This window comes from Notolepis coatsorum (genome assembly GCF_963971535.1).
Source record: "Notolepis coatsorum genome assembly, chromosome: 7".
Taxonomy (NCBI): Eukaryota; Metazoa; Chordata; class Actinopteri; order Aulopiformes; family Paralepididae; genus Notolepis; species Notolepis coatsorum.
In genome coordinates, this window is record NC_140171.1 from 14,464,454 (window position 1) to 14,477,216 (window position 12,763).

Consider the following 12,763-nt stretch of genomic DNA (forward strand, 5'->3'; position numbering starts at 1 on the left):
TTTTTTTTAATCATCTCGCGGCCCACCCGTGGCTGCTCGCGGCCCACCTTTGGGTCGCGACCCCGACTTTGGGAACCACTGCGGTAGAGTACTGTGCTGTCTTCGGGCGTGGTTCTCCTCCTCTTCCTCTTCGTCTTCAGTTAGGTCATCCAGTGCTTGTAGTCTCTGGTTTAGCCTCTCCACAGGATATGCTGCTCCTTCCCGGTTGCTAGGTCTCGCTTGGACCGGTGGGGGGAGGTGGTCTGTGGGGGGTATAGACCTCGTCTGTTGGTCAAGTTCAGGGTTGTTTACTCGGCTAGGGGATGCCGCCCTGGAGGTGTGTCTAGACGAGTTCCTGGAGCCTCTGGCGGAGGGAGAGGGTGTTGTCCGTCTGATCAGCTGTTCTATTAGTTGCGACTGCTGTCTGTCGCGCGCTGCGTCCCGTTGAGCACCGGCTCGTTCTCGGGCCACATTCTCTTCCATCTGAATGCGTCTTATTTCTAGACGTATCTGCTCGTGTTCGCTTCGCTGCTGGATCTGCAGTCGGTCGCGTTCAGCAGCGGCGTTCAGGCTGATGAGAAGGGCCTGCTGTAGGGTCCTCTCTGCCTCTGGAGAAGGCGGTTGTATAGGGGAGCCTTCCCTCGGGGTACTCCTTGCGGAGCCTTGGAGCTCTATCTCCACGGTGCTCTCCCCGTCTTCTTCCGTGCCGAGTTCTCTCTCGGTAGCGTTGTATTCCTCCCGGGACTCATCGGGGACTACTTCTTCAGTACTGGCGGGGTGTGAAGTCATGTCTGGTTCCCACTGGTCCCCACCGTGAACTTGGTCAGTTACATTAGAGCCCGTAGGGGCCTCTATGGTCGGGGTAGTCTGGGCGTTGGGGTTAGACATACTTTTACTTTCTAGTTTTACCGCGCTTACTGTTAGTAGAAGACTAGGTTGTTGACTGACAGCGTAAGCCTCTAAGTACTGAGGGAGCCGTCGTTCGCGCTGCGGGCGTTGGTTAGGAGGATCGTTTCGTGGAGTGTTCATCATAGGCCATTTCAATATTAATAACACTATATTAATATTACACTAATTACCCTCCGGCTCGAAGGACCAATTGTAACTGAGGGGTACAATTCCCTGACTGTATTACTAGATATGATACTTACTACCACTACCTTTGTACTTAATATTCGGCCACCCAGTACACGGCATAAATATATTATCATGAACACTCTCACGTAGATGAAACGGATCCAACACAAATGTACGAATTAGAAACAGGTCTTTATTTCTACACAGCGATGGTGTGTAGAATAAGCACTTAATCACTTAATTACATTTATGAATTGAAATAGTATGCACTTTTATGGCAAGGAGTATTCGTCGGTATATCAATAGAGAATGTCCAATCTCTGAAGGCGCAGGTGGTAAATATACGACCTGGAATAGTTAAGGAATAACAGCAATGATACTTTAATGATTATACTAGATACACTAGAGGGGGTTAATCCGGTCGCTTGTAAGCCGACAGGAGTAGGAGGGGGGGGGGGTAGAATCCGGCTGCCTCGTCCGGCCAAGGGTATCCCAGGTGAACCCACTGTAGTGCCGTTCAATGCGCCGGCAATCCTTGGACCACAGATGAAAGCAGGTGGACTCTTTGTGGGCCGGCTCTCTCCGGTCCACGGGGGAGAGACGTGAAGCGACCTCGTCTTGCAGAGCGTCTCCTCACCTTGCGTCCTCTCCAGGGGGGGGGGTTCCAACACACGGCAGTGTCGGGGGTCTTTATCCATGGAATAATCAAAGTATCCAAAGCATAATCCGTGCCTGGGAAGGCGGGCTGTCGTCGGTAGAATAATCCGGTATACAGGTCCACTCGCTCGTCGGCTCTGGGGCTCCTTGGGTGCAGCTTCACATAGGGTCAACCACCCTGGGTAAGCAGCCAGTTCTCTGCCCGAGACGATGGGGTACTGACTACGGTAGTATTCTCACCGCACGAAGCACTATATATTAACAGACTATTATTAGCTTAATAGACTACGTCCAACTCGACGATATAGTGCCAAATATGACTATTCAAATATTAATATACACGATGTCTCAATACCGATGGTAGGCGAACTTGGCCTTACTCCCACACGTGGCGTCGCGGGGAGGCTTTACGTCTGTGACTCTATTGGAGGGTAAGAAACTGGACTGAAAAGAAAGTCCTACTTTAGTAGCGCAGTATATATACGCACTATGAACAAATAGTCCCATTAGTGGTGCGGTAGCCAAATTCCTACGCGGAACTAGGACTTGTTCGTACATGTCGAGCGGTACGTTTGAACTGGGTCCGAGGGGTATGGCAGCCTGGCACCAAGGTCTCGACCAATAGTAGAATGGAGACTATTATGGGATGTTCAGTAGGCTAGAATGGATATTCAATGCATATTGTACAAGGAATATACAAGGGATATCAGGGAATATTAGAGAATATACAAATACAATTAAATATATATATATAAATAAATATATATATTCGGTTTAATCTGGCCCTTCACAACAACCCCCATCCTCCACTCACTACATTGCCCCCCCCCCCCGTCTCATCCCGGATCAACTACAACATCCTGATGCTCACCCATAACTGCATAAAGGGACACGCACCCCTCTACCTTCAGGAACTCATCACTCCACAATCCTCCACCCGCACCCTCAGATCTGCAGGTAGCCTGCTCCTTCGGGTCCCCAGTACCCGGCTCTGCACCATGGGTGAGCGAGCCTTCTGCTCGGCTGCACCACGTCTGTGGAACAGCCTCCCCAATCCAGTTGAGGGCACCACAGAGCTGGACTCTTTTAAAGCAGGCCTGAAAACTGAAATCTGTTTCAAAAGGCCTTTGATTGTTAGCTTTAAAAAAAAAATTATTTCTTTCTTGTGCTGTTGTCTTTAATTTTATGTTTATACTATGTTTTTAACTATGTTCTATTTTTATTTTATTTCTATTCTGTATTTTATTTTTTATTAATAATTATTATATTTTTAACTATGTTTTAACCCTGTAGCACAGTGGTCACCAACCTTTTTAAGCCCAAGATCACTTTTATTTTTTTTGGTGAAGGCAAGATCTACCTATTGAAGCGTTGAGAGAAAAAGACAGCCAAGATTGTACTTTAAACTAAATTACTTTTATTTGCCTGTATTCTAATTACATGCAATGCTTTGGTCCAACATTAAAACGTCAAAGTAGAACTATTATGCACTTTATCAGTCAGTGCTAAGTGCAGTCATCTTATGCAGCATCACTTTTCACATCAAAACAAAAGTAGAACTGTAATGTGGACTTTCTCATATTATTAACATTGACAAACATATTTACAATTAGCATTTTATAAAGTAGAACTAATATGTGTACTTTCTCAGTCAGTGCTAAGTGCAGTCAGTGCTAAGTGCAGTCAGTGCTAAGTGCAGTCAGTGCTAAGTGCAGTCAGTGCTAAGTGCAGCATCACTTTTCACATCAAAACAAAAGTAGAACTGTAATGTGTACTTTCTCAGTCAGTGCTAAGTGCAGTCAGTGCTAAGTGCAGTCAGTGCTAAGTGCAGTCAGTGCTAAGTGCAGTCAGTGCTAAGTGCAGCATCACTTTTCACATCAAAACAAAAGTAGAACTGTAATGTGTACTTTCTCAGTCAGTGCTAAGTGCAGTCAGTGCTAAGTGCAGTCAGTGCTAAGTGCAGTCAGTGCTAAGTGCAGTCAGTGCTAAGTGCAGTCAGTGCTAAGTGCAGCATCACTTTTCACATCAAAACAAAAGTAGAACTGTAATGTGGACTCTCAGGGTAAGATCTAAAAAAAAAAGAAAAAAAAGAAATTGAATTTTAAATTTTCATGGAAAGATCTACAGGGACAGTCTCAAAGATCGACCAGTCGATCAAGATCGACGGGTTGGTGACCACTGCTGTAGCACTTTGGGATCCTAGTGAATGAAAAGTGCAATACAAATACAATTTATTATTATTATTATTATTATTATTATTATTATTATTATTATTATTATTATTATTATTATTATTATTATTATTATTATTATTATTATTATTATTATTATTATTATTATTATTATTATTATTATTATTATTATTATTATTAATTATTATTATTATTATTATTATTATTATTATTATTATTATTATTATTATTATTGTAGGCAGGTGGGAGGGATGGAGAGCAGATATGTGTCTGAGGATCACAGCCTCCAGGAGGAGGTGTAGGAGTGGAGGAGGTCAGATAGGTACTGGGGGCATGGAGGAGGTGTAGGGGTGGAGGAGGTCAGATAGGTACTGGGGGGCATGGAGGAGGTGTAGGGGTGGAGGAGGTCAGATAGGTACTGGGGGGCATGGAGGAGGTGTAGGGGTGTAGGAGGTCAGATAGGTACTGGGGGGCATGGAGGAGGTGTAGGGGTGGAGGAGGTCAGATAGGTACTGGGGGCATGGAGGAGGTGTAGGGGTGGAGGAGGTCAGATAGGTACTGGGGGCATGGAGGAGGTGTAGGGGTGGAGGAGGTCAGATAGGTACTGGGGGGCATGGAGGAGGTGTAGGGGGGGAGGAGGTCAGATAGGTACTGGGGGGCATGGTGGAGGTGTAGGGGTGGAGGAGGTCAGATAGGTACTGGGGGGCATGGAGGAGGTGTAGGGGTGGAGGAGGTCAGATAGGTACTGGGGGGCATGGAGGGGGTGTAGGGGTGTAGGAGGTCAGATAGGTACTGGGGGGCATGGTGGAGGGGTGGAGGAGGTCAGATAGGTACTGGGGGACATGGAGGAGGTGTAGGGGGGAGGAGGTCAGATAGGTACTGGGGGGCATGGAGGAGGTATGGGTGGAGGAGGTCAGATAGGTACTGGGGGGCATGGAGGGGGTGTAGGGGTGTAGGAGGTCAGATAGGTACTGGGGGGTTTATAGGTGGAGGAGGTATCTCCAGTATCTGACCTCCTCCTTTTATTTGGTTGAATCAACTACATATAACTTGAGTGAACTACATAGGAGTTGTATCAGCTACATAGGAATGATGTAAACGTTTTATTTAATATACTGTACAATCACCTAGCTATTAGTCGGGACAACTTGTGGTTTGTCACAGTGCAGGAGGAATGTTGCCATCGTCAACAGCGCTACTGTACATGACAGTGGTTGAAGAGAATGTACAAAGGCAATATAAAATATAAATGTTTAAGAGACTAAAATCTCTATATACAATTTGAAATCCTATTGCTGCCACTATTGTTCTGTCAGTTGTTGTTGTTCAGTTCAGTTGTTGCTCTGTATGTATGTCCTGCCTTTTTAATAATGTTCCTTTGTGTTTTATTTTTATTTATTAAATTTTTATCCCCCATCCCCTTTCCCCCTAGGGGGCTTTTTACCCCCAAATAGGCCGTTATTGAAAATAAGAACTTGTTCTTAATTAACCTGCCTATACAAATAAAGGTTTGATGATATGATGATGAAATCAAGGTGAGAGATAAAAGAGGTCGGACGGTACCTCCTTATGGGGAAGCCAAATGGAGCATGTTTGTGGTGAGACACATACTGAGTGCAGGTAGAGAACGCTTCCATTACAGTCAATGAAAGCAACATCGATCATGAAAGCCTCACAGACCTGCTTGGGCTTCCCACAATTTATCTCTATTTTTGTGAGTGCTTTATTTATATTTAATTTTTTTTTAAGTCAAGTTAAAAATACATTGAAATGGTTTGAAAAGAGTATTCAAATGTATTTAAAATGAATATGCTCCTGGCTTCATTGAGGAGAGGCAATGCAAGGTACTGTAGCACAGTATCTACATTATGCATGCCAACAATGTTTTCACATAATAAGGAGCCAAGTTTCTATATCGACAATCGATATAGTTTTTATTCATGTTTATGACCTTTAAAACCTTCTAACAGAATGAAATGTTCTAACTTCAAGGTTTTCTGTATTTTACTCCATTTATATGGGCATAATATTTTCTTTATACATGTGTGCAGAGTACCGTAGCGCTGTGTTTAGAGTAAAAGCAATCAGAGCAGAGATAATAGTAAGCAGACCCTTATAGATGAATAAAATGTCCCTTCTGTTAGTTAACTCATTCACGGCCAGCCATTTTATCCATCCTTGTACTCAATGGGCCACACTTTAAAATATAGGGATTTTCACTGTGCGTCACAGTGTTTGCAGGGCTATATCTATATTCTATATTAAAGCTATGGAGACAATACTATGGCTCATTTGACAGTAACTATCCCTCGTCCAACATGTAAACAATTATGATTTTTTTTCATGTATACATTTGGGTGTTAGACCGTGGTGAATATTGTATAGTTTCTGTGAGGATTGGTTCATTCCCCGCCACAGGCTTCTTAAGGTACTGTGATGATTGGTCCGTTCCCCGCCACACGCTCCGCTCCTTTAAGGTACTGTGTTGATTGGTGCATTCCCCGCCACACGCTCCGCTCCTTTAAGGTGCTGTGTTGATTGGTGCATTCCCCGCCACACGCTTTTGGAGCAAGTATCAATTCCAGCGCGCACCTGTCATAGTTTTTGATTAGCGCCCCAGAGGCTTTTTATACTGGGACTTCCCTTCAATCGATGTCGGGTCGTTTTGAATACTTCTGTTTCTGCCTGTTGTTCCCCGTTGCTGTGCCTCGTCTACTCTCCCTCCAGGACATCTGTGGATTGCCGCTGGTGAAGACCTTGTCCCCCGTTTTGAGCTGCGCCTCGTTTACCCGCTTTACTCTTGCGCTTTGGTGAGTTTGGACCATCTCTCTCTCTCTTTCCCACCTCGAGTTGAAGCTGGGAGTATCTGCAGAGCCGCTTCAGCGTCAATACCGTTTCCCCACCTCGAACACCAAGAGGATCTGCAGAGCCGCAGATAACTCTGCTGAAGGCAGTCTCCCTTTGTTTCAAGATTGTTACTTGCTCCTTTTTGACTCTGAAAATAAATACGCCCTAGTATTTGGCTAACTCTGAACTACCTGTCTGTGCCGTGCGTTTGAGGTCGGTTTCAAACCCTAACAGTTTCAGAGTGATCCTGGCTAATTCCTGGTAACTGCGTTATGGAGCGATATGTGAATTTTGCTGAAGGCGTTCGCGTTGCATGCCTGGACGCGTTACTATTTCCAAATCAAAGGTATATAATAGGTATTATGTTTCATCATGAATGCATCAAAAAGGGGGGGGGGGGTCATTTTTTGATGCTCTAATCACCAGCAACGGCATTCGTTTTGAATACTACACATACGTTGATCGGCTTGATCGATATGAAATCATTGTAGGAGGTGTACATTTACTTTGACTAAATGTAAAAGTAAATGTACCTGAAGAATACATAGAATACAAGGTTATTATCGTCTTTAGCCGTTATCAACCATTATTTCATGTTATATCAATTAATATTTGTGTCCATAATACATTATTCACAATAATTTTCTTCCCTCAACCAGTCGTGTTATAGTTTATCGATTCCAAATAATATTTTGTGTTCAGACTACTTTATAAGAAGAGAGGGGCGACAGTGGAGGTAGAGCAGTCGTCCGGTAATTCGGAGGTTCCCGGTTCGATTCCCGCTTCCCTTGCCCCCCGGTATACCTAGCTGACCTTCTCCATCCCTACATCCCACCCCGGAGGCTGCGGTCCTCTGACTCTGGTCTCCTCTCCATCCCCACCACCAACCTGCGCACTGTCGGTCCCAGAGCCTTCTCTGTTGCCGCACCCACCCTCTGGAACTCCCTCCCTCCAAACATCCACAATGGTAAATGGTAAATGGCTGCTTTTTTATATAGCGCTTTTATCCAAAGCGCTTTACAATCTGTTACTCACATTTTACCCATTCACTCACACATTCAATAATAACAATAATACACTTTATTTGTATAATACCTTTCATAATTGCAGCCCAATGTGCTTCACAGCAGTAATGTAGACAAAATAATTAGCATAAAATGTACATTAAAACTTCCCAAAAATGTTCAATAGATTTCTGACATTAAAATATATTAAGATGATTGTAATAGATGTCTGGCAATTGGCTATACCCCCTTGTTCCTGGGACACTCACTCCTCTACCATGACTGTCTCTCACACCTGTCCCCCAGTAACACATCACCCCCCTACCATGAGTGTCTGTTCCCCAAGTAAAACATCACTCCTCTAAACACAATAAATGTATCATCTGTAAAAAATGTATCACTGTGTTTTTACTGTGAGTGAAATTGATTACAGAAACTGGATTATAACTAACTGTCATGGCTAATCTGTAATGTGATTACTGTGTTTTTAGATGCAAAGGACCCCGCCCTAACCCACCCCGCTCGCTCAACCATGCATCCAGTCATTCACTCAAACGTTGCCCCTAGTGGCAACCAACAGGCATGGCTTCTTGTGTAAGACCATGTCTATGCTTGAGTGTCGTTGTTACCAGTGTTGCATTCCTCATATCCAGGCATGCAGTCGAGCACAAATGCGGTTAAACGCTGTTTAGGTATAGGTCACTGAGGCAGAAGTGCGCGCGGATGTGCACGTGCGCACAAAAAAAGCGTTCACAATTGTCACTGGACTCGTCGCGCCGGCCGGCACTTATCACCTAGACTTTGCATAATAATAGGATACCGATAGGCGATAGCATAACAACGGACTCCTCTCCTCCACTACCGCCTCTCCACCAGCGTCAATGAGTCCTCGGAGCAGCCGCTCAGCTCCGGCGGGGGGTCGCTGAAGGAAACTGTCCTTCGTTTCTGTAAACTAACTCTAAGTTACATTGTTAATTTAGTTTGTATTTACTTTTCTAGTTTAAGTTAATTCAATTAAAGAAATTGTAACTACAATTACATTTAAAACATTTATGCATAATAATCATCTGTTGTGTGCGCATTGTGCGCAACCGAGGGAACATGTATGCGTGTGCGCACATGCGCGTTTGGGCATTTCCCATATTACGACTGCACCACTGCTCATATCAACACTGATTGCACGCACGCTAATGACGCCACATGCACGCGCGCTCCCGCGCATGCGCATAAATGTTCCCTCGCTTAAGCACAGACTAAAGACAATGCCTAATTGCCTCTACGAATGGAATGTAACACATTTCATTCACAAGTTCTGTGTGAATGTATCTGAGAACGTATTTAACACACCTGACGACCGGCGCTATTGATATGCAAAGTAGCCCAGGTGGCGACTTATAGCGAGTTGGCGAGTGCAGCGCATTGCTGTGTGCACGCGCGTGCCGTGCAGCACATCCGTGCGTGTGCGTGCACATGCTTCTGCTCACAAAACTTTGGCTGCACTGCGTGCAAACTCCGTCCCATGAGGAATGCATCACTGCTTGTTACAGTACTAATGCATTACACATACTTTTTAGTAATCAGATATCATTAATCAGATTACATGTAAAACATCACTCCGGGTGGTGGGATGGAGGGAAGGGGGGGTGTTTATGTTCATTGTCTATAATCTTTTTTTTTATATAAACGTTTGTACATTTAAACATATATATATATATATACTGTACATATTCTGCAGAAACTGTAAGCTGCAAAAAAAAAAAAGCCAACCTGTCATATTCCCTGTAGGCTCAACCCAAAATATCCGTTATGGTGCCAGTCGCATTTTTTTTTTTTTCATTTTTTTGGTTTTGAGTGTAGTGATACTGACAGGTTCACTGACTGCAAAGAGAGGGAGAGAGGTAGAGATACAGAAAGAGAGAGAGAGACAGACAGAGAGATAAAGAAAGAGAGACAGATAGGGAGAGAGGTAGAGATACAGAAAGAGAGAGAGAGACATACAGACAGAGAAAGATAGGTAGAGATACAGAAAGAGAGAGAGAGAGAGAGAGAGAGAGAGAGAGAGAGAGAGAGAGAGAGAAAGACAAAGACAATGACAGACACAGAGAGAGAGAGAGAGAGAGAGAGAGAGAGAGAGAGAGAGAGAGAGAGAGAGAGAGAGAGAGAGAGAGAGAGAGAGAGAGAGGCTGGGATGAGGGGCAGACAGAGCAGAGCTCAAGAGTTAGCAGCATCAATGGGAAGTCACTGACACAAAGCGTATTATTAATTCATCTTAACGGCGGCCTATAGAGGTCAGGCCAACCGGGACATTTGGTTTCTACCAAAATAACAAGGGCAAGCTGTCAGTCAGGGCCGGGCAATGTGACATCTCGCCTAGTCCCACAGTCCGACACCACTCCAAACCTCTCTGCAACTAGTACAGTAGCTTTTCCAATCATCTACAGGGCGCCAATTTAAACATCAATGTCACTTTGCGACCAGTGGAGATCAATATCAAATCTGTGGCAAATTGTCAGCCAATTGGGGTCGAACATCTATAGACAAAAACGCTCCAGTTCTAAGTGCAAACAGCACTTTTCAGAACAAGACCCCGAGCCGAATAATCATTGCGGCGGAGTGAACCGAGACAGCAGCTGCTCCCCCCCAGTACCCGCTGTGACTTTTTCTGTGGGTTTGAGTCCTGGCTGCAGTGCGCACAGACGGGACGCGCGCACAGGACGCGCGGCACGCATGGGCGCGACGCTGGAGAAAGACTGGCTGCAGGCGACACAAGCGCTCGAACACACGAGGAGCGCAGACCTCCACACGACGACAGACGCGAGCGGATGTGGAATATAGGGGCTTTCTCCCCGCGCACGCACCCCCAAGAAATTATCCATCTTTTGACGGGAACGGAAAAGGAGGATTGTGAGTGAGTCGTGACTCGTGTGAGCTTTTAGGTTCTTCTCTCAAACAACTTTCCCCGCTGTGGCTTTTTTTTGGGCATCCTATCCAGGAGCTCTGCAAACGGCAAATTATCAAAGGTCAGTAATATCATTGTGTGAAATGTGTCTTTCAGAGTATAGAGGTGGCTTTTTCTGGCGGTGTTTATTACTGTATTGGATGTTCATTAATTAACAGACATTGGATTTATACAGCGCTTTTCTTGAACTCAAAGTTCCTTAAAATAATTATCACCTTTATTTTACCACTAGACAAGGACGGTGACATATAGGTTACCTGGTAATTTCTGGACAAACACTTGTCTTCTGACTCTATTCATGAAGCCGATGCTTGCAGATCGATTAAAGGTCGACTATTATAGATGATGAGCCTGTTCATTGACCTCAATTCTGAAATGCAATTTTACTACATAGTCTAATAATGTGTAAAAAAAAAATCCAAAATGACCCATATCCCTGCTATCTTGGTTCACAAATAATCTTTTAACATTGACCTAAACTCACGGAAAACAAAACACATCCTGCTTTTGTGAGACACCAAGTATATGTCCAGAATAATTTGACAGACGTATATAATATATATATGTGACTTTGATGTGTGGAAACCTGACGATGAGAGATCTTAAGACCCGGAAAAAATTACTTTGTAAAAGACCGGAAGGGTCGGTCGAAAACGTTGTATCCACTGCTATTATTTGGTCAATTAAAACACCTTGGAGCATCAAGTGAGTTGCGAGCCCCGCTTTGTTTTTATAGATCTTAAGACCCGGCCATTTAAATAATGTGACATTGTGGAACACATGAATAACTGAGCAGATGTTAAAGCGTTTTTTTTTTTTTTTTTTTATGCCTTCAATTCATTGTGGTTGTTTTCAGCAGCTTGCGTCCTTTGAAAGATGCAACGAGGGATGAACAGATTCTCATCTATCTCTGGTGTGTCTGCCTCTCTTCACAGGTCTCTCCCAGCAGCCTCCAATAATGGACTGAAGGTGTGAAGGAGAGAGAGAGAGAGAGAGAGGAGAGAGAGAGAGAGAGAGAGAGAGAGAGAGAGAGAGAGGAGAGAGAGAGAGAGAGAGAGAGAGAGAGAGAGAGAGAGAGAGAGAGAGAGAGAGAGAGAGAGAGAGAGAGAGAGAGAGAGAGAGAGAGAGAGAGAGAGGGATGAGGGGTACCTTCTCCCCGGAGGTGAGAAAGTCTATTTAAGGGGGCAGGTCGCCAATCCGTCAGCTCAGTATATGCGGTATATGACACACACACACACACACACACACACACACACACACACACACACACACACACACACACACACACACACACACACACACACACACACACACACACACACACACACCGTGGCTGACTCACAGGATGTGACCTGAGAAGAGACACCACGCAGTTGGCCGGCGGGAGCCACGATGTACGACTGCATCAAGGGGAGCGACCTGCGTAGATCCACCGAAACAACAGGTTATTGATTTTGGGGAATCCGTGTTTGGAATGTTAATCTCCCAGGACTGATAAGGGATTCTATTTGGACGTAAACACACATCCCCTCTAGAGCCCCCTGAGTGAGATTCCTATTTTCACCCCCCCCCCCTCCTTTTGATTTCCCAATCGAAATCTCCTGTGTGGTCCCTGCAGGCGAATGGAGTTTAATGAAGACAAGTGGGTTCCTGCTCCCGTCTGTCCTCGCCAAGCGGCGTTTTTGAACCCCGGTCTCTGAATTCCTGCGTGTGAGTGTGTGTGTGTGTGTGTGTCCCCCCCCCCCCCCCCCCCCCCCCGCGTCATGGAGTCGCCCCGGGGCCAGTGGCTAAACGGCGGAGGCTCCGCCCGGCCCAGCCTCTCCTCCCTGCTGCAGTACGAAGCCGGCGCTCCTCCCGCCGGGGGGGGCCTCCCCCATGAGGACACTCATCAATCACACCTACGGATTCTACAACTCCCTCCTCCTCCCCTCCCCCTCTCCTCCTCCTCTCTCTTCGCCCCCTCCCCCTCTTCTCCCCCACCACCACGACCCCCGACCGGCCCTTCACCTCCCTGCACCTGCAGCCGCCGGCCCCTCTCCATCCCTCCT

The 12,763-nt window shown here is 45.5% G+C and overlaps 1 pseudogene across 1 annotated transcript in view; it reads left to right on the top strand.

Annotated features, from left to right (window-relative positions):
• The window catches only part of LOC311232635 (QRFP-like peptide receptor), a 68,741-nt pseudogene that overhangs the window by 22,738 nt on the left and 33,240 nt on the right, over positions 1-12,763 (top strand). Inside the window, exon 3 of the transcript in view lies at positions 11,651-11,684. The product of the transcript in view is annotated as a QRFP-like peptide receptor (transcript). The remainder of the gene's footprint in view (positions 1-11,650; positions 11,685-12,763) is intronic.